We start from the raw sequence: 5,851 nt of genomic DNA on the forward strand, positions 1-5,851 counted from the left end.
TTCTTGCATTGAGGGAGTACTTGAGTGGAGGCCCAATGTCCACCTGCTACCTTAATACTAAATCTATACATATATGCACATAGATCTATTTCCACATCCTCATATATAAATATATTTACATATGTATATGCCTTTATTTATACCTCTATAGATGCCCTTTGCTTCCTAGCTCTTTCCTCTATTCCTTTTACTTTTCTCTTATCCCACGATCATATTCAGCCTTCATTAGGGTTTCAGTAATTCCTGTCGGTTACATTACCCTTGGTCATGCCCCACCAGGCCTCCTACACCCTCCTCACCAATTTGGATCACTTGTTATTCCCTTGCCCTGGGTTTGTTAACACCACTACCTTTCCCCCCACCTCCTCCTCTCCTATGTCCCCCAGGAACTGTTGGTCCTGCTGTTTTCTCCTCCAGATTGTTCGCAGATGAAAGCTTTTGAAGAGGAAGCTGACTTGCAGAGTGGAGTGCTTCTGAATACTAAATTCAGGGAGCTGGGTTTGCTGACCCACAAAGCTTGAACTGAATGCCTTTGGGTTGAGGCTGACCATAAAGCAGTGTGCTCCTTTGGGCATTTATTCGCAGACCTGAACTTTGTAACACCTCCTGGCCAGCACCCACCTTCAGTCATTCTCACTGGCATTGCAACCAGTTAACTTTTTTTTTGTGTGTGTCAGTAGTGGAATAATCCACCCTTTTTACTTGCAAAGGGTGAACAGAAAGCTACTATATTTCTCTAGGATATTTATATTTATCTTCACCTTGAGAAGAAACTGAATAAGAATAAATGTCCACTCCAGTTAACTTCCTTAATCAACTCGTTAATCATGAATTCTGTCTAGATTTCTATGTCGCCATTGCAATGGATATTAGAACCCAAAGAAAGAAAAGAAAGGACATGAAGACAGTGTTATTGGCATTAAGAGTGGGATTCATGGGGATAGTTCCAGACAGAGCCCTCTCTCTCAAGAGTCATGGAAGGCTCCCAGCATTGAATGGGGCTAGGAATGACAGGACTCTTCAGCAGGTTGGTGCCATGGTGGAAGCATTTTGAGTCATAGCATTTAGCAGATCCTGTGAAGTTGTAGGGCTCAGTGGTGGGGAAAGATGCAATGTAGAGTTTATAGGAAGAACTAAGAGGGGGAATCACAACTCAGGCCCCTGGGATTCTTAGAACAAGGACATGCCAACTGCAGCAGAGAATTATGAATTCATTGAAACTGATGACAGTGATCGACATCTAACCCCCTCCCAGGGGGACAAACAACATAAACGTGGATGAAGGGAGACAGCGGTTGGTGTAAGACATGAAAAAAGTCCTAATTTATCAATTATCAAGGGTTCATTGTGTTTGTGTCGGGGGTGGGGTGGGGGTGACCTGATACCAAAGGTTCAAGTTGAAAGAATATGTTTTGAAAATGATGATGGCAACATATGTATAAATATGCTTGACATGTGGATTATGATAAGAGCTGTAAGAGCCCCCAACAAAATGATTTTTTTAAGAAAGAAAAATTCAATCTGGCTCATATTGATGCTATAGGGCAGAGTAGAACTGTCGCTGTGAGTTTCTGAGGCTATAGATCTTTTTATAGGAGCAGAAAACCTTATCTTTCTCCCATGTAACTGGTGGGTTTAAACTCCTGACCTTTCCCTGCATGGGTCTGGTAAGAAGTTGGGGGGTTGGGGGGAGGGCGAGAAATACTGATAGGAATCACCTGTAATTGCAAACTGGATTTTTTAATATATCACCCACTGTGCCATCAGAGCTTCTAAGCACTGGAAGAAGAAATGGAAAATGTACACATTTCTAGAGTAACCAGAAGTAGAGAATTCCTGGCCATATGACCATATGTCCCAGGAAGGAAAAAAAAAACAACTAAATAGTAAGACCTGAGTCAAGGTCAAAGGTTGTAGTCCACAAATAACCTTGGTTAGTTGCATATGGATGAACAGTATGGGGATGGGAACAAAGTGTGAACATTTTGGGTAGTCAATATTATTGCCACCAGAAAGTATCCAGCAAGAATAGGCATTGGACAACCAGGTATACAAAGTGGTGTGGCCAGTTGACGTTTGTCAGAATCCATCACTGACTACCCCAGTACTAGCCCAATAGGTCAATGGATGACGCCGATAGGTACACAGTTGCAGAGACAGAGACAGAGGCTGGATGCATGATGATTTTTACTGAGAGGAATGGTGAAGTAGCACCAACTGAGCTCGTGGGAGTGGCATGATCAATGAACGGGGCCTGCCTGAGCGTGAAGGAAAAGGGTTTGTCGGCTCTGAGGTAATGGGATAGGCACTGCACCCTCTAGCTAATAATCTTTCTGCCAATTCTTTACATGACTTCACGTGAAAACTGTACCGACATTTAAGTTTTCTCTTAGTCTTAGCCTATTTTTTAACTTAGATACAGTTTTCATGCAAAGGGAGTAAAAGCAACACATGACTAGGTTGATCATGAATTGCCTATCACACTTATTGATCAAAAGTTCTTAAGCACACTGAACGGAAGTTGACTTGGAGCATCTCATGGTTGGCCACGGGACTGCGGAGTCAGTGATAACAGATTCTGTGTTGGTGAGTTGCGTCTGACTCAAAGGAACTGGAGGGGAAAAGGGGAGCCTCCCTTTGGAGTTTCTGAACCTGTCAATATTTATGGGAGTAGAAAACCTCATATTTCTCCCGAAGTGCCTCCTCTTTCTTCCTAAAGTGGAGTAGAAATGCTGACCTGGCTGTCGGCAGCCCAATGGGTAACTTGCTTCACCATCAGGGTTCCTTATTTGATCCTATAAAGTAGTACATTAACGGCTGCAGCTCAGCAATAGCCTACAAATTACGAACATGTGAGGACTAATGAGTTTGTTTCTGAGACCTGATCACTTTTATGGAGAAGGTTAATTATCTATATTTTATTAAGTTTTAATAAGAATATTTTCTGAATTTACACTATTCCATATTCATTATAATATAAACTATCATTCTGCAGTTGCAATATTTGAATTTTTCATAACTAAATCATTCTGTTTTTCTTGTTTTATTATGATTTTAAAAATACTACCACTATCCAGAGATACAAACTATGTGTATTTTGTGTTATTATTCAAAATGGAATCTGGGAAGTATTATCATACAGGTCAAAATAGGGTCTTCATAAAACATAACTTGGAGCAGCTCATCCTAATTACATGAGAGACCGTCTTCATAACAGCATTTCCTCGTACCCACTTTCGACCTTCCCAATCAAAATCACTGGGGGCTGGAGTCTATGAATCTGCATTTTTAACAAGTACACCAAGTGACTCTTAGGCACACAAATTTAAGAAGCACCTGTCTAAATTTTTGAGAGGATTTTGCCACTGACTCCTCCAGAGCAATCTCCCTGTTCTCACTGGCTTCCCGGCCTCACCTGAGAACACCAACAAGGAGCGCTAACGGCGTGACTTTTAAGTGCACCACTTACAGGTGGCTACTCAAAGACTGATTCTTTCAAACCCCGCAAGCAGCTTTAAGGGAGAAAGACCAATAGAGCTGCTCCCAGAAAACGGGAAACCTAGAAAACGATGGGGTAGTTCTCCTATGTCACTTGGATTTCTAAAAGACAAAAATTGAGTCAGTGGGACCTAAAAACAAAAATAGTTTCCAGATTGCTCTCTAATACAAACCTCATTCTCTAGATCAACTGATGAGAAGCAGGCATATACTGATTCCCAGTTTGAATAGTAACAATCCTCCCAGAGGAATCGGCCAGCCCCCTAATGAACACAGAAGGGGAAATGTGACTGTCAGTTTTACTTAAAATGAGGGGTACTTCAATTGAGGCTTTTTGCTATTTTATTTGGTCATTGCTACTGGGTTCTTTTTTGAGTTTTGTCTTTGTATGTTTTTTTGTACAAGGAAGTCATGATGGTGGAAATTTGAATATAGTCACTGACCTAGGGGCACCGAAGGAGAGGGGAGATAATAGGGAGTCAACTACAATGGGTCCAAGAAGGAAGAACATGTTCCAAAGTTGATTGTGCTGATTGTGCACAACCCTTCTTAATACGATTGAACACTCAAACTATACCATCTGCTAACTCTATCTCAGCGAAACTATTAATAAACAGTGATTTGCAATGTCAAAAACACCACATCGGGTTTCCGTGAGTCAGAATTGACTCAGTGGCAATGGGTTTGATTTAATATGTGAAATGGACCCCTAGTAGCAGTACTCTTAAATGTATCTTCCTATACAAATCAAAAATAGCAGACCTTACTGAAAAATCAAGAGCACCTCCAGTCGTGCATTCTTATGGGGCGACTTGTTTGTTGGTTGATTTACTGGTAGAGTTCAAGGCATCGCTTACAATGACTGTGAACATGGCCTCAAGTCCTGAGAAAACACGACTGACTTCACGAGGAGAATCACCATCTTCAGTTGCCCACGGCAGATGCCTAGGCGACAGGATCAGACTTGCTACCACCCTCTGAACTTCTTGTCAATTCAGACATCAACCATCCCTCACAAGGCACTCTGCTTCTCTTTTGCATTGGAAAACTAATGTGCAACGGCCACAGAACTCTCAGATTATAATCATGATTATGGGGTTATTATGTAAATTAACAGATTACAATTCCAGTTCAGAAATTTCATAGCACATTAGTGAGGTTACACTCTTCCCAGACATGCCCACAAGCCAGTCTCTGTCTGATCCTCTACCCCTTTACTTGGCCTCTGCCTTGCTCAAGCTATGGTACAAAGCTCATTTAGCACTGCTGATAAATTCCCAAAGAGCACTCCATCATAATACCTTAGCCTAAAAGCAATTGGCTCAGTGGGTCAGCAAGTTTAGCTCCCCCAATTAAGTACCTGGAGGCATCTTACTCCACAAGCCATCCTCCTACACCAAAGCACTCAGCTTTACTTGCTTTGTAGCCTAGGCAGTCCATTGCTCTGCTTCATGGCTGGTTCTTGGTTCTTGCTGCCTCTCCTCTAGTGTCACACCCTTCTGTCCCTAAGGTAAAGAGGTTCGAATGCCCAAAGGACACATTCCATTCCTCATTCTTCATTCTTCATGGTAATAAATCCTCCCTTCATGACTCTAATATGGCTCATTTTATACCTAGCAGGATGGCAAGCACAATGAACATTGTTAACAATCACTCACAATTGAATCATATCATTTAGGAGCATCTTCTCCCACCTTCTTTTACTAGACCCAGCATGGAAAAAACGAAAAATCTTTCAGTGGGAGTTACAGAGACTGTAGCTGAAAGAGCCATATGAAATAATCCGTTGCACTGCAGGTATTTTTCATTATGGTGGATATAAATTATGACTAGTACCTCTTCTAAGTCTGGTTCAAAAAGCAAGAGTCCCACTAGGAGAAGCAGTCAACCAAACCAAACCCACTGCCATTGAGTAGATTGCAACTCACGATGACCCTTTATGGGATTTCCAGGCTGTCACCCTTTACAGGACCAGATAGCCCATATTTCTTCCACAGAGCAGCTAATGAGTTTGAACTGCCAACCTTGCACTTATCAGTCCTATGTTTACCCAACAGCACCACCAATATATGAAATAATTCTCTATATTCAGTGCTGTGTTCTTTACATTCAAATATATTTGGACTTGTGGGGTATGCATCTGGACTGATAGACTTTTGAAACTTCAACTGTTTCTTTCACATCATAATGCTTTATCCTACGCATAGTACTGGTCGCTCATATCCTGCCCCTCATCCTTACATCTAAAGAATGTCTTTCTCTTTAAGAAGAAATATAATTAATTAAAATAACGCTTTGTTAGTAAATACAATAGATTATTTTTTTAAGTGTCACCAAAGAGGATTTATGGTAT

At 41.4% G+C, this 5,851-nt stretch overlaps 1 non-coding gene across 1 annotated transcript; it reads right to left on the reverse strand.

Moving 5' to 3' along the window:
* Positions 1-668: 668 nt before the first annotated feature.
* On the reverse strand, positions 669-794 carry LOC115868897. Its single transcript, XR_004045858.1, has one exon. It is a non-coding gene; the product is annotated as a small Cajal body-specific RNA 24 (non-coding RNA).
* Positions 795-5,851: the final 5,057 nt, after the last annotated feature.

The sequence above is a fragment of the Echinops telfairi genome, unplaced genomic scaffold, assembly GCF_000313985.2.
Source record: "Echinops telfairi isolate 266 unplaced genomic scaffold, ASM31398v2 ScPeMD7_18;HRSCAF=68, whole genome shotgun sequence".
Classification (NCBI taxonomy): domain Eukaryota; kingdom Metazoa; phylum Chordata; class Mammalia; order Afrosoricida; family Tenrecidae; genus Echinops; species Echinops telfairi.